Source organism: Nannobrachium achirus, assembly GCF_963921795.1.
Source record: "Nannobrachium achirus genome assembly, chromosome: 20".
NCBI lineage: Eukaryota > Metazoa > Chordata > Actinopteri > Myctophiformes > Myctophidae > Nannobrachium > Nannobrachium achirus.
Genome location: NC_137827.1, coordinates 39499607 through 39526735, shown reverse-complemented (window position 1 = coordinate 39526735; position 27129 = coordinate 39499607). Strand labels below are relative to the sequence as shown.

The 27129-nt window shown below is 42.5% G+C and overlaps 1 protein-coding gene across 1 annotated transcript in view; it reads left to right on the top strand.

The window, feature by feature from the left end:
• The first annotated feature begins 14655 nt into the window (after positions 1 to 14655).
• Positions 14656 to 27129, top strand: part of LOC308305674 (leucine-rich repeat and fibronectin type-III domain-containing protein 2) — a 49996-nt gene continuing 37522 nt past the window's right edge. The window contains exon 1 of the mRNA XM_080750511.1: positions 14656 to 14741. The gene's annotated coding sequence lies outside the window, so the exon portion shown is untranslated. The remainder of the gene's footprint in view (positions 14742 to 27129) is intronic.

Sequence of the window (27129 nt, the reverse complement as noted above, 5' to 3'; positions counted from 1 at the left end):
CAATAGTTTATGACAGATCTATGATGCATGTGACTCCAAATGTTGGCATTGTTTCAGCCTCACCAGAGTCCCTTTAACTTCCTTTATGACATTTTCAACTTACAGTAAATTAATAAAAGTATAAAATATGTGGGGAACAATTGAGTGGAGGTACAAGCTCATAACATGTTGACGGATGTTGCTAGCCTGGTAAACCATCCCGGTCGCGTGAATACACATTATCGCGCGTCTTCTGCAGACTGGTCTGTCACCATGTGCTGGGAGGGCGTTTTGCAGGAACCAAACGTGGAAGCGCCAATCAGCGTCTGCCAATCACAAGGCCGCAGACGCAGGCCACATGGCACAGACACTGATTGGCTGATTGGACCTTGTAGATCTGCTATAAAAACCTGATTGGAGCGAAATGGCGTCATCGGGCCGCCAGTGAGCAGCTAAAGACTGGCAATGCCAACCCTGGCCGTATAACTTTCTGTCACAACACTGCTAAAGCTGGTGTGACAGGCAGCATAACATGAGTTTGAGGGATACAAGTTGTCCTGCTGTGGTCACACTTAATCACAAAGATGGGCTTTGGTGCTCTATCAACAAAATGTGATGAGATGTGCTATTTAAAAGTAGCTGGGGTATTTACTGTACATTTTATGGCTGGAACAGTAGGCCTACGGAGCCAGCTAGAACAGGTGTGTGTGTGTGTGTGTGTGTGTGTGTGTGTGTGTGTGTGTGTGTGTGTGTGTGTGTGTGTGTGTGTGTGTGTGTGTGTGTGTGTGTGTGTGTGTGTGTGTGTGTGTGTGTGTGTGTGTGTGTGTGTGTGTGTGTGTGTGCGTGCGCGCGCGTGTGTGTGCGCGTGGCATAAAGCTGAATGAGGAACATATACCTCCGCGAACATAATCAGCAGGTGATAATTGCAGGTGAGTGAATGAAAAATGTGCGCAAGCTATCAATATTGCTTTACAAAGTTAGAATACGGTAGAGGGAGTAGTTGAGAGGAAAGGAACAGAATAGATCTATAATACTGTAGGAAGGCGTAGACAAATCAAATTCACATTTGTTGTTGCAATGGGTAGCACCACAGAAACTAGAAATACTTCCCATGCGGGTAGGAAAACATATCCAAATGGCAGCATGGTATATAAAATGGCAGTTCCATGTGCGTGGTTAAAGTGACATGGATAAATATATGAAAACTTGAGCAACGGGTATAAACTCACAGTTGGTTAAGTGGCAATACAACATTGCGACAGGGCTCAGCGCCTGTTCAGCAGCCTGACGGTTGCCAGGTGAAAAAATGTAATGAGGGAACATAGACATGCTCCCCATATCTCTGTAGCCCAATGTAAAAGAATGGAGGAAAACAATTCTCGCACTGCAGTAAGACTGGCAAAATGTTTTCAATTTACATTTTAAGATGATGTAGGCTAAAGCTCATTTTAGTGTGTTAGCACATGCAGGAACTTGCTCACCATACATATTGCAGTGCAATAATGCCATACCATTGTTAGACCCTGTATTGTTGTATGGCTTGTGTGTGTGTGTGCGCGCGTGCGTGCGTGCGTGCGTGCGTGCGGCATATACCATGTTACTAAGGAGAAGGTTAATGTGTCTGACAAGATATTGAACAATGAGAGCATGAAGTGTTCTAAGTGATAAACTGCAAACATTGACTGTTATCATCTTCTCCGATATTCCACGCTAAATTAAGTGTAAATATCATTTTCTGGCAAACTTCAATAACACCTCCAGTCAGGTGCAAAGAATATCAATCAGCATGATCAAAGCCGAATCGTTCGCTTGTGCAATCCCAAACATGCTTGACAATTTTGCATTAGAAGTAGCCGATACGTCGAAATGTACAAATGAGGCTTACTTACTATTGATTATATTAAGCATCAACTTTAGTATTTTTATTGCCATTCCTGTATCATTCCTTTCATGCTTCTGGTAATTCATCCATTCTCAGTGTCATTACAGAGGCCATGCTGTCACATGAATATTGACCTAGTGCATCTGAAACAAATAGGATTCTGTGCCAAAGACCATGGTCTGTTGTGCTGGTCGATACCTCTCTAATGCAAGCTTCAGTAACAGGATCATTATGCTCTAACAAGCCTCTGGGCATCGTTGCTAGTCAGCACGGCGGTATAATCTCATTGTTTTGTTCGCTTGCCATGGGACCATTCATGTTTCATCAGAGCAATCAAACATTTTTATTCTTCTATGCCACTTTTGAGAAGCAGAAGTCAAGTAGCAGTGCATCCTTTAACTGAACATAATGTTGTAGAGTATCAATATACCACACACATATCCTCCTCTTTAGCAACAGTGATACAGACAGATCGACTGAATCACGTACAGCTTGTGGATCATGCGCCCGTTCTTCTGCTAAAGCTTTGACGTGAAAAACTCTTTCAGAAAGCTAATTAAACCTAATTATAAGTAATTAGTCGAGTTGTAGCAGGTTGCATACCCATGTTGTTTTGTCAATTTTTAGTTTGGCTTGTATATCCCCCCCCCCCCCCCCCCCAACACTTGGCACTCAGTTTCAAATAAGCTTTCTAGCTTTGTTGTGTTTTATCCTTTTGACAGATATGACAGTGCATTTTTGTCAATAAAAAATCAGTCAATCAATGAAGATGCTAGCTCAGTGATAGTTTGAAGAAGAAATGCTGTAAAATGGTAATGACACACACTCAAAACTCCATTTGGAGCAGAGTCACGGCGCGAACAGCTAGAACTTACTGAGGTGAATCAAGCAATGTTCTGAAGATGTACTCTTTTACTCGGCCCCTTATCCATTTTTTATGTTCTTGTCTCAAAACAAACACTCCAGACAAGGCAATGCACTACATTTTAATGCCAGTGCCTTAAGTAGTTGCAAAAAAAATAAAAATAAAACGTTTATCTCTCTCCACTCTTATCACGATCTTCAGTCTCTAGTGCGGCCAAATCAGACCGGAACGCTTTGCGTTCTCCTGTTCAATTTGACCTCTGCAGTGGTTACTGTGATATTCCCACATTAAGCAGCATCAGTTGTAATGTGTAGGGTGTTAAATAGCTTCTTTCCCCGGCAGTCGGGCTTGTGAGCAAACAAACCAGGAAAAATTTAAATACAAGTATGGCAGAAACTTTCACCCGCCGCCCATTGTCTTCTGTAATCGTTTTTTACAAAATAAACATTAAAAGAACTACTATCCTTCACGGTTATTATGCTACAATTGACCCTCATGTAAACTGTATGTGCGTCACTTCCACTGGAAAAGGAGATTTATTATTTAACCACTTCCAACCTGCCGTATCTAATTTGTGCATGTCACCGTAGTGTAAGAAGAAAAAAATCCAAAGGTTCCCAAATATTTTCATGAGCTAGAAGTGAAAATGGCAGATCTACAAGCTCACAATGCACCATGATGTGACGTGTTGTGAGCCTGCAGATCGTCTATTTTGTTTATTCGTCACACAACAGAAGTATACGAGGGCTTACAGAAAGTGGTTGAACTCCTCTGGATAGGGTGGATTAAGTGACATTGAGGGGAAACCACAGAAAGGAGGTAATAATGACAATGTGTGTAGACTTGATAAGCCCTTTTCCCACGGGTGCTACAGGCTCCCTGGTGGAAAATGTGATTACACATCACCACAGGAAGTGCAGTGTGGGATGCGCGGTGAGGAGGACTCCACTTGTCACCGAGGCTGGCCCTGTCAACCTCCTGCTCAACAGCAGCTGTGACTTTAATGTAATGGTTCCCAACCTGGCCACCGTCTCAGTGGGGGGGCTTGTGTTTCGTGTCCGCCCTGAGATTGTGGGGTTGGGCTTCAATCCCCTGGCTGGGGTCTTACCAAAATATGGGACCGAAAGCCTCCCGGCTTGGCACTCAGCAGCAAGGATTGGATTGGGAGGGTAATAAGTCCCTGGGACGTAGGCTACTATCGTCCTTTCCAGGGGGTGGTACATGTACCTTATAGCCTCACACTACTGAAACTGGAGATTTGTGCCTGTCCTTATGAGCCGCATGGCTCGGGAACCATTCGTTCCCAAGTCTACTTACAGTACTTGCTTCCTGTGAGGCCTGGTCAAGTGGTCATGTTGGAGGTAGTCCAGTTTTAAACGTTTCACAAAAACTGCCTTTATGTTCTATGGGCCTTCTATCTTGTGCACTGCCTTACCGCTTATGCCTAAACTTACTTGCCATATTTTAATATTTTGAAAAACATTTTTAAATAGTTTATCTACATCGACACGTTGTGAGCTTGTAGAACTATGTAAAAAAAGTATACCTGTCAAATTTAGTGCGCTATTAACTAGTTAACTCACAATCCTTTTAATGCCATTAATTTTTTTAACTTGCGATTAATGCAGCTGATGTTTGAGCCTCGGTGCGCTCCGTAGTATAGAGAGTGAGGAAGCGAATGCGCTGACAACTCGCATCCTATGCTCGCATCAAATACCGAAGCGTTGAAACGGCACATCTGCAGACAGCGCAAGCCCCAGACACACAAGCTCCCAAGAACAGGAGCGCTCCAACTTGTACTGTACACGAGCACATAGTAGCCTACTAGCCTACGTTCGTTATACAGTGCCCCCCAGACCCCCGCACCAACACACTAACAGTGACCACCAAATGCATGCAACAACGGCCAGAGAACCCACATAGCAAACAGGTTTGGCCCAAATCCGGCTGTTATGGCCCACATTCGGCTGTTCTGGCCCAACTCCGGCTGAAATCCGGCAGGTCTGGCTGACTGTGGCTTGTGTGCCACACATCTCCAACAAGCCATCAGTACTCTCTACATCATAACAGCTGGGTTTCTCATAGTGAACTAGGGTGCCCAATAACACCAGTCCAGGGTGCCTCAGAATATTTTGATAATATTTAGAATGTATCAATATTACTTCAGTTAAACCAATTTAGACCCTCTAATGCCTCATGCTTGCTTTGTAAAACACCCGAGTTGCACTGTACTTGAGTTATATTTACACACCAACTCTCTTCACCAAAAATAGCCGATCTACAAGATCTTGTAGCATCTTGTAATGAGCTTGTAAATCTGCTACATTTGGTGAATATCCCCTTAGAATAGGGATGTTGGGGTTTAGTGATTGCTATTTGTCTACTCCCATGTTGATATGAGTATTAATCAGTTTTAGGTAGATTTAGAACAAATACAAAATATGCGATTAATTGCGATTAATCGTGCGATTAACTATGGACAATCATGCGATTAATGGGATTAAAATTTTTAATCGACTGACAGCCCTAAAAAAAAGGTTTAGGGATCAGCGGTGAGGCGGCGCAAGATGTAATATCTGTCCAACTTGCAAATACTACTACTTGTAGTTCATCTTGCATTACATTACAAATAGACAATCTACTGTAATGGACAATTGTTGGCGTGCATCTTAGTAATTTAGTATGAATAATGATCTGCTTTCTATGAAGCCTGCATCTATAATCTGTTATAAACTGAAACAATCTGCTTATAACACTAAATATAAGCATTCGTAAATACGCTTTATAACAATAATCATAACACATTATAAAGCATTATAATGTTCACTGCCAACAGTGACTTTTTGTCATAACCTTTTGGGCTAGTTGTGTATCGTCTCTGTCGTGTGGAAATGTCCAAGACTGGTACTGTTCAGGATTCAAATTCAAAAGTATCAAAAGTAGCAGATCTACAAGCTCAAAACGAGCTTGTGGATATGCTTCTGCTACTTTTTATGCTTTTGGTGACAATGTAGTATGATCAAATGGGGCAGGGTTCCCCAAGGGCCGAATTATGTCTAGGGTACCAAGCTGAGGGCCACAGCATTGCAGGGGGCGACGGTGGCGTTCCGACTTCCGACTACACCAGCGACAGTTCAGATATCGTCGTTGTCGGGTGAAAATCTTGTATGTCCAAAACCGTTTGTTTTGCATTTATCATTTAAAAAATCACACCCGTGTGAACTGAGCGGTGGTCGTGGAGGCTGTGCAACAGCACTACTGGGTGGGTGCAGCGGGGTTAGTGTGCTTTACAATGCTGTATAGTTTCTTCACACACTCTAATTTATTTGACCCTAAAACATTCAGTTTGTTAATAATAATAATAATACTTGACCACACATGCTGACCCACCCTTCCCCCCTGTGTGTGTGTGTGTGTGTGTGTGTGTGTGTGTGTGTGTGTGTGTGTGTGTGTGTGTGTGTGTGTGTGTGTGTGTGTGTGTGTGTGTGTGTGTGTGTGTGTGTGTGTGTGTGTGTGAGAGAGAACAACAGCGCCCCTCCCTTAACATGTGTGGTCAGAAAAGGTACTGCAGGCTTGAGGCTACATACACGGACGGCCGGACGGACGGACGGACGGATACCCACACACACGGCCACGTATAGGAGACGGTGTGACCACCGCTCAAAAATTATTTAAACTAGTGAAAACAGCCGATCTACAAGCACACAACGCCTCGCACCGCGAGGCGTTGTGTGCTTGTAGATCTGCTGTTTTCACTACTTTTGTGCGACGGCCTTGTATGATTTGGGAAAGAGCGTACAAATTTGGAGATACGAGATTTCCACCCGACAACGACGATATACTAGTGTTGTTGCTGCTCTTATACCACCATTGTTACTGGGGTTGGTGTGGGCCAGACAGTAGCCCCCCGTGGGCCGCAAATGGCCCGCGGGCCGCCTATTGGGGAACCCTGAAATAGGGTGTTAATAAGTTAGAATATGGAGGTTTCTGCCCAAGAGCAACAATATATTGACACAGAATCACACATCACACCTGGACTTGGCCTCGCGGCACACCAGTGTGCCTCGGCACACAGTTTAGGAAGCGCTGCACTATTATATTACCAGAAACCCTCATGCTGTTTGCAGGAAGGGTCGTAGAAAGGTGAGGTAACAGTAGCTGAGCTTTGAGAATAAAAATGAAAAGGAAAAACATCCAGCCATGTTCCCAATCCATGGATTTTTAACGTCAGCCGCTATAATTGTTTAATGGAATATGCATCCCACTGAGTTCCATGCTGAGAACTCCACCAACTAATAAACCATGAATAGTGTGGTCTGAAGATATCGTTCCTCCTCGATTATGCCATTCTTTAGTGCGGTCTAATGTAGAAAATGTCCTAATATCATGCTAAAATATGCGGTATAAGGGCCCTAATCTAAGCACATTCATAAACGACCATAATTTGAGCGATGGGCTTGTCTCCGGCAACAATTACTTCTTCCAATCTAAAAAGTCGGCCTCATGTTCTCGTTAAGAGTATTCTGCTACTCCCATTACAGTAATGGCAGTTATTCTGATATTTCATTTGGATTTTAGTTTCCCAGAGTTTTATTTCAGTTTAATGGCTTTATAATTTGATGAGAAGCAGAACCATTTTAATCTCTCTCCAGCAAAGGGCAATTCATAATGGGGTGTGCGAGCTTCAAGGCATTCTGTTTCCTTTATTTCTAAGTCATCTCTTTATTCTCATTAGTCACCATTAGGGGTGTAACGATATAGTAACTGTATCGAAATATCGTTTTTAACTTAAAAAATCGAAGTATATCGAACTGAAAACAGCTAAAATCGAATCGTATCGTTTTATTTTGTATCGTATCGAATCGGCAGTGCAAAGAATCGATTGTATCGATACTACCTTCTTGTGCATTGTATTTAGCATTTTTAAGAAGAAAAAATGAAAAGGAGGGGTTTAATTACTTTTCCTTTCCATATACTGTAGCTACACTGGTCTATCGATACATCTGTGTAATCTCTGGGTTCATGTCAAGGTGCAGGTTTGTCATCGCGATATGTATCGAATCGCTATTAAAATGTATCGTTACACCCCTAGTCACCATCCTTCCTCCACCAGCTATCAGGTTGCCTCAACCTTTATAACTAACATAATATAAAACATTTGTCATGCAATGCAAATATGCAGATCCAACTAGAACGAATCATTGTATTAGTCAAATTGTGCATTCTTCAGTAGTGAGCAGTAGTTTGTTTGTTTATATACACAAGCACATTTGGATTAAATCCCACCTCTGCATAAATTATACATGTATTTCTCACTCTCTGGACCATGTTATTATGCAAATGTTCCTGTCCCCACACGACTTTATCTCACATTGTTTATCCGAGGTAGCCTATGTTTGAAAAATGAAATATGTATAGTACTACTTGGTCTGAGTTATTGTGCAGATGGAAAAGGAATCTCCCAAAATGTGTTATACTGTATTTACATAATACTATAATTCAATGAAATCGCCTGGGTCCAAATTTAAGCTCATGAACTTAAGGATGGAATTGGATCGAAAGCGGCTGCAACTCATCATTTTGGGCTTTTAGCAGAGAGCGACATAAAACTTTGGACAAATGGTATTCAGAACAAGGTTAGAGCAATGTCCGTTCTGTTACCAATATAATCTTTAGCAAAACGTTTTTAAACGCATTTATTGTCTTTTACTGTTCTCACATCTTTGGGGGTCTTCCCTCTGGTTTCTTTTGGACACACGTCACATGATCTCACATGATCTCATCAAACTGTTAAGCGGCAGAAAACTTTTCTAAGAGGTTACGGACCGGGTAAAGGCTACAGGGGTGTGAGACACTGCTGGCAAGGCTCTGAATACCAAAATTACTTGTTCCCGTCTCCGCTTGAGTCGCAGTCTAGGGCTTCTGTGAGAAGCAGTGACCCCGACAGTGCCTTTCATCACTGCGGTCTGCTGGACGTGCTCAGGTGGTGCTCAGGTGGATTCCACTGCAATTTCAGAGCTCATCCGTTGGGTCATTGTTTTATTATACGGTTTTGATAAGAGATGTGGACAGGGGTCATCGCCATGTTGGCTCGTGGTAGACATTTTTGCCATAGACATACAAGATGAGCGGACAATAATATTACCAGAAACAGGTCTGTAACTGTGAGTAAGTAACCTGGTCTTATGATGGTGATCATGGACATTTTAATGGTGTGGAAAACAGAAAATCGAAAATGTGCCACATGCAGCCACGGACAAGGCCAAGTCTTTGCCACGGACATAATTTGTCCTTGTACGGACACATTGATGACCCATGGATGTGGAAAAATGTCTCTAAATGGCCAATTTTATATTTACAGGTTTCTGTATGTCCCCATGATAGTAAATGTTTGTATTATTCAGCAGTATACAACCACAGGACGCCTGATCTCCTAAGAGTACTATCTACAACCTGGGCAGAATATAAAAGAAACAGGTTGTAAAGGGCCTCACCAAGCACTATAACCTTAACTACGGTATATTATTTACCACGGTCGTTCTTATTGGTTCGTAATCTGTTATCCACTTGAGTCAGAACAATTTGAAAAACACTATAGTTTATAATTATAGTTAAATATGTATTGTTATAGTACTTGATGTGAATAGCACTTTTCATTCACTAACTTGCTGATCCCTTCTGAACCTGTGCTTGCAATGAATTAGGCTTATTAGCTGACTGCTGTTTATTGTGCATGCCCAGAAGAAGTAGCATATTGTCTCTGTCGGTGCAAAACTGTAACCTTTCAGGATTCAAATAAGAAGTAGTAGATGTATAAGCTCAAAACACATTTCGAGCTTGTGAGTCTACTACTGTGTACGCTGTAGTATGATGTAGTAGGGCATTATTTTACTAAAGAAATCAAAAAGTTAGAAGATGGAGATACTGTAGGAGGTCTCTGCCCGACAGCAACGATATATTCATCGGGGCGGCAGTGTCTCAGGAGGCAGAGCATGCAGCCGTGGGGGAATCTGAAGGTCTCCAGTTTGACCCTTGGCTCTTCCAGGCTTCGTGTCACCTGGTTTAGTGTCCCTGAAGCCTTGACGCCCATTGCCCCTCCATACCAGGGACGTGCTGGCCATTGGGAAAAGCGGGACAACTCCCGAACGGCCGGTTCATTCCCGGCCGGTCCAGGCCGGCCCTTAGGAAAAAAATAAACTGTTTGCACAAAAGTAAAAATTAAACTGTTTGCACAAAAGTAGTGAAAACAGCAACAACGCCTCGCGGTGCGAGGCGTTGTGTGCTTGTAGACCGGCTGTTTTCACTAGTTTAAATCATTTTTTTAAATGATGAATACAAAACAAACGGTTTTGGACCTAAGTTTTCCACCCGACAATGACGAAATATAACTCATGAAATTGGCCCACTGGCTTGTCACTTGTCATGATCCGAAATGGCAAATCTTTGAGTAGCAGCAGCGCTATAGAGAGAAATCTCTCTCTCTATAGCACGCAATGAGGGCCTCTACAACTCTTTTTCCCGGGCTGAATCAGGGGCCCAGCACGTCCCTGCTCCATACTCTCCTTCAGAGGAAGCCACCGCTGGGTCCATGCAGAGCATCCCCCCTTGGGGATCACTAAATACTCTATTAGCAAAATATTGTAAGAAGCTGTCAAGTTCACTATATAGTATTAGTAACTTGGTAAATGCCTTCCTCATTGGTCTTTACTGTAAAGATTGTTAGCCTCCAAAAAGTAATAATGGTAAGATCTGGGCTTGTATACTGATATCATTTGTTTCTGTGATTATGAAACTGCATAGTACAATAACATCTTGTACGTTTACACTTCCAGATTACCGTATATTGCCAACTTGAATTTCTACCACGTCATTATAGCGTGGATCAGTGACTGTGTCTCGCCTGCCAGCAGAGCTATAATTAGCCTGATAATGATGGCTAGCAAAGAGCCGGTCAATAATTGACTCTGTTCTATGTTCTTCTCTGGCGTTCCTATACTTTAAGAGCCCGACAAGCAAATAATAAATCCTCGGAATGGTAAATCCTGTGCTATCAGCATCCTAATCCACCATCCGTCTTCTAAGATCATTCCGGCTTACTCAACAGCCGTAAATATTCCGGTCAGGAAGCAGAATCGAGCATGCAGCGTTAGGTACAGTCTCCAAGGTGGGCATGCTTGCTGCGTTCTGCATTAGCACGGTTATAGTGCTGCACGATTGACAGTCTAAGCCCAGTTGGGGACGCGCTATAAATGGAGGCTTATTAGGTTGTCCTCTCTGTGTGCCCTGAGGTTTGATGGACAACTGGCGATGAGAATTGTTGCCAGATTGGTTGCCAGAGAAAAATAAGCAACCAGGTCTCTGAAAACAAGCCAAAAAGAAGTGACTATAGGCCACACAAGCACTTTTAACCCATATACATTGAATATTTATGTGATCTACGTGCTCAAAATGCACCGTGAGCTTGTAGATCTGCTATTTTCAAATAAATCTTTAAAAAAAAGTGAGACATTTTGAATATTGTTTTTGAAACATTTTAACAACACAAATCTGGTATGGGTATGGGGCTCTTTGGACAAAACATTTTCAGATGGGTGGTTTCTGTGGACAAATATAGGCTAAATATTATTTTTGGGGTTCCTTGATTTGAAAATGTTTGACAACCACTGGTTTAAACCAATACCAATCATTTTACGTGGCAGCACTGGCGATGAGCGAGATCTGCTCCCAGAGAGCATAGCGCCGGAGCGGGGAGGAGCGCCCCGCAATAGGCCTTTCACTCATCAAACTGACAACCTCCGCGGGATCGCTAGGGGGTGGGGGGGGTGGGGGGGGGGGGGTGGAGTGGAGGGAGCAAGGTGTGTGCACGTGGAATCTGTGAGACGGGAGAAACGAGGTGCATCATGAGTCCGTGGATAGCAGGAGAGGGTAGGGAGAGGGGGGGAGAGGGGGAAAGCCGAGGAGGGTGTGAATGTTTATGTCAAAGTGGCGTTTGACAGAATGTACAGGATGTACTGTTTCGTGAAATCCTGTGAGGTGGGAGGGTGAGGCTATATGGAGAGGACCAAAACACTGTAGAGCAGTGGTTTTCAACCAGTGGCCCGGGGACCACCCTGCTAAATGATGGAGTGTTAGTAACAAAAATGGACCCTTACAGATCTTTCACTCTTGAGAGCGTAACATGAAACCAAATGGACCATTTGGTTTCATTTTACGCTCTCAAGAGTTACATTATGGTTAAACATCTGCATTTCTTATTTTATTTTTTGCCTGTTATCTCTCCTATGATACCACATCAATAGAGCACAATTTTATCCAGCGATAACAAAGTATTTTAGGTCTTGGGTCTGAGAGGCTAAATCTCATCAATTGGTGGTCTGCGGCTCAAATGCAGAATACATAATGGACCTTGATATGAAAAAAGTTGAAAACCACTGCTGTTGAAAACCTCTTCAACCCTATTATATTTAAGTGACCCGGGTATCACCCGAATGGCTCTATGCTTGGCCCTCTCCGTTCTTCCCTCTACACCAGGGGTCTTCAACTTTTTTCAGGCCAAAGACCCCGGCCCATAGCAGAGAGAGAGAGGGGAAACAGGGACCTTTCGCCCACTACATATTGTATAACTATCGTTGTGTAGCGTTGTGTTGGATTCATGTCTTTGCCAAAAATAGCCAATCTACAAGCTCTCAGTTGTGAGCTTGTAGATCTTCTACCTTCGGCTAATGTTACGCTCAGAATAGGGATGCTACAGGGTTGAAGTGGTTAATGTAACTTGTCACGTTGAGATGCATTGTGAGCTTGTAGATCTGCTGGTTGCGCTGAATGTCTGCCCATGCCCAGAATAGGCTCCGTTTTGAGTGGTTTGCAGTTGCACCTTGCACCTCCATTCTACCCTTTAACCTTGACTGTAGCAGAGCTTTAGAATGGCAACAGATCGGCATCCTGATTGTGAGAGAATGACATCATCCCGAAACCAAGCAGTTGGTGCATGGCATCCTTAAATGACTTTGGTATTTTGAAAATTTCCAGTCATTCTCATTCAGATATACGCACGCACGCACGCACGCACGCACGCACGCACGCACGCACGCACACACACACACACACACACACACACACACACACACAGTAAACTAATAACACTCCTCATTCATTCTGCATTCGGCACGGGAAACAGCTTCCAGTTCCAGGAAAACTGTCACAGAAATAAGTGGAGAGAGGGGAAATAATGTATTTTCAATCATTGTCGAGATCATAATGTCACTGGGGAGCTGGAGCAATGCGCACACACACCCCGCTGTGCTCTATTTTCAATAGTTTTCCATAAACTAAGCTAGTCTGCCCTTCCCCCTAGTATGTGCTTTAAAGGGGTTTTCAGAGTATTTGTTTGAGAAGCGGGTAATGTGTTATGAATCATAATGTCACTGCCTGCATAGTATGAGCAGCTGGCGCAATGTAAACTCATAGTTCCTACTAATCTTTACAGTCAGTTGTGAGTCAAATTGCCTCTCTCTTTTATAGGTTCTCAGTTAAACTCTCTTAAACCACATGTAACCCTAGCGTCTCTATGCTATGGCCAACGTTCAGCGAAAAATAGCTGATTTAAAAGCTCACACCGCATCGCAATGCGGCACGTTGTGAGCTAGATTTGTTGTAGAAGGGGGGGAAAGGAGGGGAGTGGTTGGCGTTGCTCATACCAATTCCTCACTATGTATTGGATATTAGTCTGGACTCGCGAGCAGAATTTTCATTTCCAAGGGGTGGGTTCTGGACACGATTGGTTAGACCAGACCAATGCGGGCCCTGATTGGTCCCCCAAATTTTGGGGTAGAAGGCAAGGGCAAGTTTTTTTTTGCCCAGGCGGATTGGTCTGGTTCCAGGCTAGTTACTTAAGTTATGACGTGAGTAGGCTACATTCACACAGAACATCAATATTACACAGTGATAGAGCAATGTAACTTTTTAGAGCGATCATACATTTCCGTATTGGTTTATTCATTCATCCATCCCTGTGTATAAAGAAGACCTTCACTTACTGCAACCTCCCATCAAGCCTGTCCTCTGTTTGCAAGCCACTGCCCGGTCAGTAGACAGTCAGCCTTCGTTTCAAACTTGAACTCCCACTGAACTGACTGACATCTCCTCAACCCCAACCTGGCAGTGCAGGGGATGTGGAGGGCAGGCCTCCACACGGTGGCTGAGATGTAGTGTACTATAGAGCAGAGGTTTTCAAACTTTTTTGACTCAGGGAACCCCTGTAAATAACTTTTTTCATCCACGGCACCCATGAATTACACTGTTAATTCTTAGAATCTTTCATCATTTTGGAGAAATATCCGTTTCCATCAGAACCGACTGGAAATAACTTAACCACTTGAAGCTCAGCATGCCTATTCTGCGGGGAAGGTTCACCAAAAATAGCCGATCTACAAGCTCACAACGCGTCACGTTGTGAGCTTGCAGATCGGCAATTTTTGGTGAAGAGAGTTGTTGTAGATGGAAAAAGAACTCATCGAGTACAGTGCAAATCAGGTCTGTTTTACTAAGCATAGTGAAGTGATATTGATGTAGGGATATTGATGAATTCCAAATATTATCAAATTATCTCGCGGCACCCCTGGACTGGCATCACGGCACCCCAGGGTGAAAACCCCTGCTATAGAGCAGAGGTTCTCAAAACCTTTTAGTCTCAAGGACCCCCAAATTGGATATGTATTTGGCTGCGGACCCCCACCTAAAAGTAATTTGTGCCATGGACCCCCAGGAAAGAAGATTTGCTCAAAACCTTCCAAACATTTTTGAGATTTTTGAAGAGCCCATGTATATACCGATAAAGTGGTTAAAATGATCGTGATGCCGTATTAACTCATTTAGCTGGGGACCTCCTGGATAAAGCCACGCAGTGAAAATGTGTTTATTCTTTTCCACAGGCTGTTTGTCTGCCTTACTGGGGTGTGAATGTGTGGCCTTGCAGTTGTTACGAGGGACCATATGGCACAATACCACGCAATATAGGTAAGAGCTCCACTTTGCTCCAGTTGATTTATTTTCTGGTGTTCAGCACTGAAATAGTTTGACCCAGATGATGCTGTTTCTAAATCTTTTACTAAGGTTTATTTATTTTAATTTTATTTTTTTACCTTTTTGCCAAGGTGCGAACAAACCACCCACAGGCCTTGGCAAGCTATTCACTATATTCCGGAACAATATAATGATCCCTAGCTAATGCTAGGATAAGAAGCCACAGTCAGCCAATAAGTGGGAGAAAAAAATATTATTCTTTCCATATTTCCCAGAGGACTAAGTATGCAGCAGACGAGGGGAAATACATTTTAGATTAAAGCAGTATGTGGAGGATAAACGATCAACCAGTTCCGAGGAAACATTGGAATTCATGTAAAAGTCTAAAATCAGCCTTCTCACACAGCAAACTGAACAGAGCAATATTATAGAGAATAAAGAAATAGAACTCTTTTTGATATCTGAGAAACAGAGTTATGTAGTTATGTATAAATATACACATAATCCACAGAAACATTTAAATATTGAGCCCTTTAAAGACACATGTACGTATCTTAAAGCCTTCAAGATACTATCGACAGAATCAGAATCATACATTTACTGATTGATTCCGGATGGGGACCCAAATCAATGGGGGTAAATGTATTGTAATAAATGTTTTTGTCTTAGGAGTGAAAAAATATATATATACGCGTACATGTATATATATATTATTGAACTCAAGTCTCCATGGGCTGAGTAATCAATAGGAAAGCCGGCCGGTCCCCCCTTAAAGGAGTAGTTCACCCCCAAAATGACTTTTTTTCTATTGATTACTCATGCCATGGAGAGTAGAGTTCAATAATATTTTTCGTTTTTTGTCACATTCCTAAGACAAAAATGTGATAACAATATATGTACCCCCATTCGTTCCGGATGGGGACCTGTTTCGAAACGGGTCCCCATCCGGAATCAATGGGGGTAAATTTACTCAAATCAAATTTTTGTCTTAGGAATGTGAAAAAAAAACCAAAAATATTATTGAACTCTACTCTACATGGCATGAGTAATCAATAGAAAAAAGGTCATTTTGGGGGTGAACTACTCCTTTAAGCCAATTTTGAACGGTGCTAACCGCTCCTTCATCTGGCTTTGTGTGTATGTGTGTAATGAAATGAACTCATAAAAGGCACCACTCACTGCACACTGGGTGTGATTGTTTTATATATAGGATGGTCTCATTAATGAAAAGATTCATGATGAAGCAGGGTATGCTTTTGGGGCTTTGGCTGGGTCATACTAGTGACTAGTGAAGACCCACCCCTCGCTCCTAGTCCCTACCCACCAATTGTTGCGGTTGCCATTTTTATCGCTGAATTAGAGGCTTCAAAACGGGTCTGTAGAAAGCAATGGGCGACGTCACAATCATCCTAGTCCATATTTCAGTCTACGAAAAACCACATCCACCTGTTTCTCTTTATAAATCATAGCGTAAAGGTGAGATCAGTGTGGATTTGTGAGCATGGGATGATGCTACTTACTGTCCATTCCCATAAACTGGAGTAATATGGAGATCTTATCTTGGCATTTAGCCTAATGGTTAGAAAACTGCCCCTAATTAACTTGTTTAGCAATTCCAGGCTCATCTTCATTTAGGGTGAGAAGATTGGCGACAATGGCTAGGAAAAGGAGCATGGAAAAGAACTGCAACTTCAGCAACTGTGAAATAGAAACTGTAACCAATTCACTCTTTAACTGCAGATTTAAAACATTGTCTATAGCTGCCCTTGCCAGCAAATCCGAGTGTTTTCACGAGTATACCTTTGAAAAATCATAGAATATTATTGTCGTGCCGATCCCCACGCGGGTGGTCTCAAAAGATGCACGCGGTTCTCCTAGTGTCTCGAAAAACAAAATCGTCCGACTGCGGACAACGGCTACCCAAATAAGGCTTTGACGAGTCACTCGTCGTTGGCGCTGTGGACCTCAGACATTTTGACGAGTATACTCGCCAAATTGTCCAGCCCTATAGACCGTACTTAGTTGTACAACAAATAGCTACAGTACAGTAAATAGCTGCTCTGTAAGCTCATACTGTGTCATGTTGCGAGGCGTTATGAGCTGTAAGTGTTGGAAGATCACTTCTGCAGTCAGCACTGCAAGATCAGTGCTATGTACGGCACTACTGTATATATTAGAACAGTGGTTCTCAAAGTGGGGCCTGGGGAACCCCAGGGTTTTTTATTAACCACTTTAAACCTAAATTATATGCATTGGCTATTTGAAAATATGCGATTGTAGATCGCATTTTTGTATTTATTTTAGTCTTTAAAACATAATAATCTTTTGAAACATTTGAACAAACCTTGTATGGGGGGAGTTCCCTGCCGCTAAATATCTTCAGATAGGGGTCCGCTTTGGGTGTCCTTGTCATGAAAAAGTTTGAGAACTCCGCTGCATTAAAAGACAAAAAAATAAAAGAAAGAAAAAAAGTTGTGTGACATTTGGAGCGAGGAGGCCATAAAGTCAGCTGGCTGGAGAATTGGTGCCACAGCCACTGAAGGAGGAGACAGGACCCCATCGCTCTCTCTCCACTCAGCCAGTGCAAGGCTGCCGTCCTTGGACCAAAAGGTCAGCATGGTCTGGGAAGTCATGCTCACGTCTAGATTAGATTGTTCCCAGTGTCCCGCGGTGACCCGATAGCCAAGTGGTTATTAGGGTGCATGTACCCCGGTTCGATTCCCGGCTGGCCGGCCGAGTATTTGCTGAATGTCACCCCCCATACTTTCTCTCTCTCTCTCTGCATGTCCTGTCTCTCACTCTCAACTATAGCTGTCGAAATAAAGGCTTACAAATACTGTCTGTGGACTAATATTTGTCAAATTGGGGTTCCTTGACATGAATGATTTGAGAACCAGTGCACTAATGGTAATTTTTATTTCATTTTCAACTTTATTGGATGAAACCTAAACCGACTATTACACATTCTTAATTCATAATTCTTAATGCCTAATCTTTCCTCGTCATGCGTATCGCCGCCAAATCAACACATTCTGCCTAATAATCTGTGCCTGCCTGCTGCACCTTCTCGCGTCATTCCTTTTCATAAATGCCGATCTTTGGGCACTCATGCATATACAAAACAGTACCCGCTCACACCCTTTCATGCATAATGGCCCGAGGTGAGCGAGAGTGACACAGTGACAAGGTGAATGACAGTGAAAATAGCCGATCTGCAAGCTTGTTGATTTCGCTGTTTGGCATACATGCATGCATACTGTGCAGGGCTTAAGTGACTTTTCACTCATCCCCTGCCATTGCAATCATGAAACATTCCCCTACAGAATGCATTCTGCATTCTGCACCTGCCTGCGTAGTTAATGTCTGCTTTGTTGTTTGCTGCCGAAAGTTAATCACTCTACTGCATGTAATTGCAATGTACAGTAGCCACGCATTTTCCCAATTGCCCATGATAATGGCCATTCTGCTCAGATAAAAGGAAAATAGGCTATGCAAATGAACTCTGGCAGGGAAATTAATATTCTAAATGTATCTCTTTTATAGAGACTTTTATTATGGCGAGGAGGTGGGAGGCCTTGTTAATGGCCTACAGTACACGATGATAGTGGCTAATACCGGAAGGAGTCGAAGGAAACTCTTTTGTGCAGATGGGCCTCTGTGGTGGTATAATTAGCATGATATTTACAGATGGACATAGCAGTGGGCTTCAATAGCACTGTGTGTTGTAATTTAACAAAGCGATCAAAGGGAGCGCTTTCATGGTTTCCGAAAGCTTTGAAGCTTCAAGTTGCTTGAAGCATATGGAAAGCACGGCGACATCTATCTCCAACACAAAGGGATTCTATGCATTATTTAACAGTCCTTTTGTTCTTAAAACGTAAGGCTTTGTGTCATGTTTTTTTTTTAGCCAGATTGGCGGCAGATGCACTTCATTTCCTATAGGTGAGCTGCGGTAGCTGTATAGGGACGTTGCTGTTTTGCCTCACAGATGGGAGGCTGGATCAGCGCTCATTGAATGATTACCTCTAGCTTGTGGGCTTTTTTGGTTTCCTTTGACCGCCCAATCCACCGCATGTCTAGTTTACAGCACAGTTAAAATGCAGAGGCGTGGAGATATACTGTAGAGTGGTGCATCTGGCACCGCCGTCGGACTTACAGCTGTAGCGCTAAGCGGAAATGTTAATGCAAAAAAATGGGTGTATAACATCCGCTGCTTTATATTGCTACGTTTTTTTCTTTGGCCATGCATGCCACTTTAACCATGCAGGTGATGTTATACTGCTATCCGATATGGATATGATTTTATACCCGATGCTCTGTTTTCCAATTCCATGTCACTTTAACTATGCACATAAAACTGTGATTTTAAATACCTGCTGCTATTTTTATATGCTGGATATATTTTCCTCCTGCACGAGGAGCATTTCTGCCTTCCGTAATGCCATCTATCCATTGCTGTTTTGTTTTTATTTGTTTATATATTGATTTGACTGTGCCTTCCTGTTATGTGTGTTCCTTTCCTTTCTAATTTCTCCTCCATATTCTAACTCGTTCTGTAATTACAATGAATCTACACCTGTAATGTGACAATAACGTTGATTCAGATCTCGGTATCTCAATCTATTCTGCGGGGGAGTGTGTAATCTATCAAGCTCCACTGCCCTAAACGTGTAGTGCTAAACACAGAAGAACCCGGGAGGAAGTGATCTAAGAAAGGGGAGGAGCCAATCCGAGTTCCTGTTTCTTCACGGAGAATATTTTTTTTTGTTATTTTTTTACCGAAGGGGTTCTCAGATTGTGTGACTAAGTGATTCATTTGGTATGGGGTTATAGTTATATGGTGGTTCACTTTCGTTTACATATACGAAACAGACAGGACAAATAGTAATATGTGATGATCGAATTATGTTTTCGGCCAGTGGGCTAGGCCAGTGGTTCCCAAACCTTTTAGCTTAAAGGAGTAGTTCACCCCCAAAATGACTTTTTTTTTTCCTATTGATTACTCATGCCATGGAGAGTAGAGTTCAATAATATTTTTTGGTTTTTGTCACATTCCTAAGACAAAAATGTGATAACAATAAATTTACCCCCATTCATTTCGGATGGTGACCCGTTTCGAAACGGGTCACCATCCGGAATCAATGGGGGTAAATTTACTCAAATCAAATGTTTGTCTTAGGAATGTGACAAAAACCAAAAAATATTATTGAACTCTACTCTCCATGGCATGAGTAATCAATAGAAAAAAAATCATTTTGGGGGTGAACTACTCCTTTAAGACCCAAAAGAGAGGTAAGACGTTTGACCCTGACCCCCATGTTTGGAGAAACAGTGGCCTAGTCCATTCATAAACCTACAGTCCCTGACCGCATGTGGGTGTGCTGCAGAATGAACATTGAGCACAAGCACATGCTTCAGTAAACAGCTGAGCTTTGGAGCTGACAAGCAGCGACTAGAAGCTCTATAAGCTTTCATGACACCTGCGTTGGGTGAAGGTACTATACAGTCTGCCGTGAAGGTATGTTTGATGATTTCTGTTTGACCGAACCAGATCTGACACGCTCCATCTCAACACAGCATAGTGAAGGCCGTCTCTTCTGTTGAATTTCTTATGAAAGCCACCATGTGTCGTTTCAATTGGTTCCCTCCTTTCATCCTTTGATTCTAAAAGGAAGCCCAATAGCTACCCTTGCTGCACGAGTGTTTTGCCTTTTGTATACTTTATTTCAGATACTTTATAGAGGCAGGGAGATTGGGGTTGGATTCGAACCAGGGGCGTACGTATTTTGGGGTCTCATGGGATGGCAATTGCCACCCCCTAGTGTTCGCATTTTAACCTCAAATTCAGTTATTTTGTGCTTATTTTCTCCAACTCTGATTATTATTAATTCTTTTACCAATTAATCAGATCTGTGCTGAGAGCATCTCAATCCACCCTGGTCCATCTTCTACAGTACATGACATGTGACACCCATTATAGACATGTGTTTTCTTGTCTGCAAACGACACATACAGTACTGTACATTCAGCCTGGCGTCCCTATTTTTGGGCATGTCATTTTAGATGAATATTTTCACCTACAATTAACTACAGGACCCCCCTCCAAAATCATGTGGGGACCCCCCCTTGGCCCTCCCGACACCCAGTTTGGGAACCACTGATCTAACCCAGTGAGATCCCCCCTCAGTGTCTCGTGGGCATGTCGCAACCACACGCGTAGAGAGAGGGAGGGGGAGGGCAGGTGTGATGGAAAGACAGGCGGAGAGACAGGTTGATCACCAGAAAGAGAAAAAAAAGAGCGCGTAGGGAAATCTAATTTATTTTTCATACGCTTTCGAAATGGAATGCCATACATCATGCTATAAAGCAATTTCGTGGCAGTCCCCGGCTCACAAAAGATGAAAGAATGGTGATCAAAGATAGAGAGAGGGAAAAACTCTGCTGGCAGAGTTGCACATGGCATCCGCTTTCTCGGAGAACAATGTGTGCCATGTTGAACTCGCCCTGTGCCACGCTGTCATCTGCTGCGGAACAACTCGGTGCAAAAGAGAGAGGAAGAGGATGATCTCCCCCATTACTGTTCACTGCACTTTGTCAAAATTGGGATTTGAGCGTGGGATATGATGTGATATGATATGATATGATATGATATGATATGATTTGATATAAAATGAAATGAAATGAAATGAAATGACATTCTGTACAATTCACAACATTCTGTTGGAATGGTGATGTCTTATTTTTCTAGAACAGTAAGACACTGTTGTTCATTGATTGCATTGCCGCAAGCGGAAATCTCGAGGTTGACAAGCAATATTGTCGGAAGATTGAGCATGACACGTAACCCTTAAAGTAGTGATTTGCAGTGGAGCTCAGTGTAAGACTGGTAGTGCTATATTGTGCCCCAAAATATGAGTGGCAGCCCAGAAGAACTCCAAACTAATGTGAAAGGCTCACACACAGGCAATAATGCTGTGCAGTAGGGCATTCACCAAATATTCGAATATTCGAATATCAAAGTCACTATTCGACATTGTTCACCGAAGTCGAATATTCTTTTTTTTTTTCTCTCTCTTTAAAAAATACATAGTTTATAAAGCTTGGCTAGATAGGAAGTCATAAGAATGCGTTGTCAATGCCCCTTGTGGATGAATTTGTTAATGTTCTATACCAGGGCTTCTCAAACCTTTTTAGGCCGTGACCCACAAAAGAAACATATTTGAACTGGGGACCCCCACCCTGACAAGCACTTGGAATTGTAGGTATTAATGTGACTCGGTTCCACAGATAGATATTGTGAAAATAGCAGATCTACATGCTCACAACGCCTCGCAGTAGTGCAGTAGCTCGCACAATTTAACCACATGCGAGATCTACGCCAGTGTTTCTGAAATTTGGATATCCTACTTTGGAGTACTCCTAGCGGTACATAAAACATTTGACCAAAATGTTGTCTGATATTGGACTGGTTATGAATGTATCACACTCATAAAGTCAGTTAAAAATGGAGAATAATCATTTACATTTGTTATCCAAACCACCAGCTAACTGCTCTCTCTGTACAATTTCTTTTGAACTGGCCTGGTAGAGTTTTGAATATTTAAAGCCGAACAAACTAAAGAAAAAAAAAAGTGGTTGAAATGTGCAACTGAAAACGAGGACAAAGAAAGAAAAAACTATAAAACACTAGACACACCACAAATGAATCAGTATAAGGGAGAATGTTTTGAGCTGTGGAAGGGTGCACTTCACCAGCACAACATTATTGTTTGGATAGAAAGAATGTCCTACTTACCAAGGCTGCACATGAACAATGTCATCGCACTCAATAACTCAATAACAAACAGCTTCTCCTTCATTTCTGTGACAAAAGTTGGTGACAAAACAGGAGACCAATTACGGGGGGAGGTAATTATCACTTCTCCCTAATACACCCCCCCCCTTTCTTTCTCTGTACATATAGTATTTATATTTGTGATGATATTGAATTTTGTTGTCATTTTTTATATGTTTTATATGAATTGAAGTGGAAACAAGACCGCAAGTACTTTTTTTGGTGTTTTCCTTTTAGACGAGGTGTTTGACTGTACTCATGCTGTTTTGCATTCCTGCCTAATTATTCAATCAACAATCAATATCACCAAGATGGAATATAACTGCCTGACAGCCAGTTATATTCCTTAAACCATATATAATATACACTATTCTCTGTCCGCCCTGTCAGCCATCATTCCAAAACAAAACCTGCGTTTTGCGCTATTACTGTAGATTTTTGTTGCTGTTGTTGCGGCTTTCATTGCTTTTACTATAGCCATTAAATCATGGAAGCTTTTGAGATTCATCAGAATGTTTCCAATGATAAATGTATGAAGACAAGTTGGCCATGAATGCAAATAGGCCGCCTTCATTAAAGGTGCTGAAAGTTATATTCTTTTTGATAAAAAAAAAAGAAAAAAAAAACGTTAGAGCTTTATTGTGATGGTAATAATTGCGGTAGAGTGTTTGTTCAGTAACAAGGGTCTCCCCAACTCTCCAGCTCTTTAAATAAAAACAAAATACATTTTCAGCTGCGGTCACTAATGTCATCCAATCAGGAGAGAGAAACAAAGATCATTCCTATTTTCTCTGCTCATTCTTTGTTGTGTTTCATCACGTCCAATTCCACTTGTTTATCCTGTATCCTGTATGAGCTCTCTTTCCTGATTGGCCTGAAAATGGATTTTCTGTTTATTAAAGAGCTGGTGAGTTATGGGGAGACCCCATACTGAAGAATCACTATAGCAATGATTACTATGGGAATATAGAGCTATTTCACACTTATATTAACAAAGAAAATATCAAAGCACCCTTTGAGCCTCTCCAGTAGCCTGCAATCCAATTGTTCCACCGTGTGGGATTTTGACATTATTGTAATGTTTCTTTTTTGGGGGGGGGGGGTTGTTTTTCCTCCTGCTCACTTTTAACCCATTCATAACGGGTACACTATATTGTGTATCATTATTTTATGCTTTAACTATTGAAAAATAGCAGATATACAAGCTCACAGCGCGGCACCGAGTGCCGCGCTGCAAGCTTGTAGATCTGCTATTTTAGAAAAAACTAAGGTTCTAAGGTTTTTTTTTTTTTAATCCTATGTTTCTATGTCAGCAATCTGGCCAGCCATCGTCAAAGAAAAGGTCCTTTTCACTCTAACTCAGTTAGTCTGTTCTTGAGAGACTACTATGTCAGTGGTGCTCAAACCTTTTCATTTGAAGGGCCCCCAAAATGATATTTATTTGGCCACAGACCCCCATCTCAAAATATTTAGTTCCAGGGACCACCCAGAAGCAAAATTTGATTTACAAACATTCGCTTTAAAAATACATATATTCAAAGATTTGCACACATTTTCACGACTTTTTCAAAAATAGCAGATCTACAAGCTCGCAGCGCGGCACTCGGTGCCGCGCTGTGAGCTTGTAAATCTGCTATTCTTCACTGGTTAAAGCATTCAATAATTTTAGGCCTAAATGGGCTAAGTATAGTGTCTTTAAAAGCTCATATCAGTTCTCATTTGCATGCAGTAAATCCCCCACACCCCACAATCACACATCCTGCAGAAATATCATGCAAGTTGCATAATACCGTTAGATCAAACATGACATGGAGCGATGCTCGAGAAGCCAGTCCTTGGTGCAGAAGGTCCATTGATCACGCTAATAATGGCAGAGAACAAGCCAGGGCTTTTCCTTTCAATTACCAGCGGATTTATTTCCTCATTGACGTGAGCTGGCATTGCTTGTCTACATCAATATGGCCCACTTCCAACTCGCAGTTTTCTTTTTTTTTTTTGTAACCCAGAGGTTTGTGCATGCCGTCTCTCTTCATTATAAACCTATAGGTCAAGCAATTATCTGCATCAGACACAGACATGTACGCAGAACTCCACTCCCCTGTTGGCTACAGATACAATGACCCTTCGGAGGTGAAGTCGTTGACAATGTTCTAACCCATAGGTCGCCAGGGCAGGAGATTTGAGATGTACTCTAGATGTAATCATACACTATTTAATACAATTATAGATCCCATTATCAGAAAACATCTCTCACCATTAGCTGGGGGAAAAAAAAGAAAAAAAAAGAAACATTAAGCATACAGATGACTTTAGTTAGTGTGTGTGTGTGTGTGTGTGTGTGTGTGTGTGTGTGTGTGTGTGTGTGTGTGTGTGTGTGTGTGTGTGTGTGTGTGTGTGTGTGTGTGTGTGTGTGTGTGTGTGTGTGTGTGTGTGTGTGTGTGTGTGTGTGTGTGTGTGTGTGTGTGTGTGTCCCGGCTCTTTAGTGTGGGATAAACGTTTGGTAGAATGATTCCCTCATCGCTGTCACAGCTAGAAGGTCCTGGGTTTGATTCCCGCCGGGGGATGCTGTGGGCGCTGGGGGCGTGTTCTCTCTTCCGCGTCATCAGCGCCCACACCCTAGGTGGGGTTGACAAAAGGGCCTTTCTGTGTGGAGTTTGCATGTTCTCCCCGTGTCTCCAAGGGTAGATACCCTCACAAAAACATGCAGTAATCCTGGTCTCTATAATGCCTCCCCCTGGCCAGCCGGGGCGCCTGATGGAGGGGAAAGGAACTGGTTGGAATAACGTGTTCCTTCCACACGCTACGTCCAGAACAGGGAAATCCCCCCGTCAGGTGAAAAGAAGCAACTTGGACTACTCATGCAGAGCTCAGTCCGTTGTCTCCCCAGGCACGGCAGAGGGAGTGCAGAGCCCTGGATTACAATAGGCAATTGGCACTGGGTGAAAAAATGGGTTACAAAATCGTGGGATAAAAATCATAAAAGAAAAAATAAAACGTTATCAATATTCATTGCTTTTAGAGCTATACTGAAGTCCATTTGTGTCGACCTCAAGTGGCACCGCGTAGGTGTCTCCGCTGAAATATGGCGTCGCCCTCATGCGCTCCCAGATGGGTGTAGAAGAGCGCCCTGTGTTGTCGCCTCAGCTGTGATCTGTTTCTTTTTCTTATAATAACCCTTGGTGAACACATTAACATCTTTAGTGATACATACACAGCGATCAATTAAGGTTTTGAATTACAAAGGACCAAAAAGACCTATAAAAATCCGGAGTCAAAGTAATAAAACCAGGGTTTAAATGCCTAAAAATAATCGTACCAATGCTTCATAGTGATGAACGGGGGTTCTGTGTGGATTTATGCAGCCTGAGAAACCCGAAGGCGTTGAAACCACAGTGCAGCAAGTAACGTACTGCAACCGTGTTCCTCACACAGTGCCCAAAATCAGGGAGCTGGTGGTCCGCGGGGAGAAAGAGTGCAGAGAGGACATGATCCAGGCAGTCTGACAGCACTCCCACGCTCCAGTTTTGTGAGTTTTTATGGCATGAACCAATTTAGAGGAGCTTTACACTGCCCACATCTTTGTCCTGAACTGAATTTCCCTGGCAGTCAAGAGGTCTGGCGTCCCGGGTCTTTGCGTTTGTTTGTTTTGTGTACGCACTGGTCCTCACGATGCAATCACTAATCACACGATGCAATTTTTCGATTGCAGCTATCTGTGCGCACTTCACATTATTCCGCCTGAACAATTGTCACCGAGACCTTTAATCGTCTTAATAGAACAATGACAGGTAATAGTCACAAATGCGGCGCGGCGCAACCGCATTAAATGACTGCAAAAGCGTAACGTATGCAAATCACAATAATTCCGCTCTTAATTGATAATTACCGTGGGATTGCGCCTGTGTTTTTTTGTCATCATTATTTCACAAAATAATTAATCACTTCACAATCGGGTCCTGGGTGAAATTCCTCCTCCCGAATAGGCCCCATCATCAGCTAAATCGGCTTATGAAGCTCTGTGAAGTAGGCCACCTCTGTTGCACACAATGCACAATTCCTCGGGAAGGAATACATTGATCTGTGCTAAAGCAGTGCAACTTTTCAATCCCCAGCCAATTCCGTGTGACAAAACCGACGAAGCTGAACTAATGCCGTCAAAACGCTGCACCAGCTTCCTTTTGTTTTTGTTTGATGTTTCTGTTCATGAGTCAACACCTTATGCTTAAATTATTCTTTGCCATATACGATGGTGCCGCGTGGCTAAAATAGCCTAGCTTGTGTGCCGGGTGTTTTGGCCGCGCGCCACCGGTTGTGCATCAAAGTGTGACACATGGAATGGTGTCAAAAGCAGAGCCACCTTTGCAAAGTTAGATCTTGATTTTAGTATCCCATCATAGAATTTCACCCACGTGGGTGCAAATATACCTGTATATGTACTGTATAATTCATTCTATAGTACATAGATTTGCTGTTTCACTCTTTTTTTAACCATCGATGCAAAGTGTGCAAAGTGTGAGGATTAGTGTGCTAGGGTACCCAGGATACGTT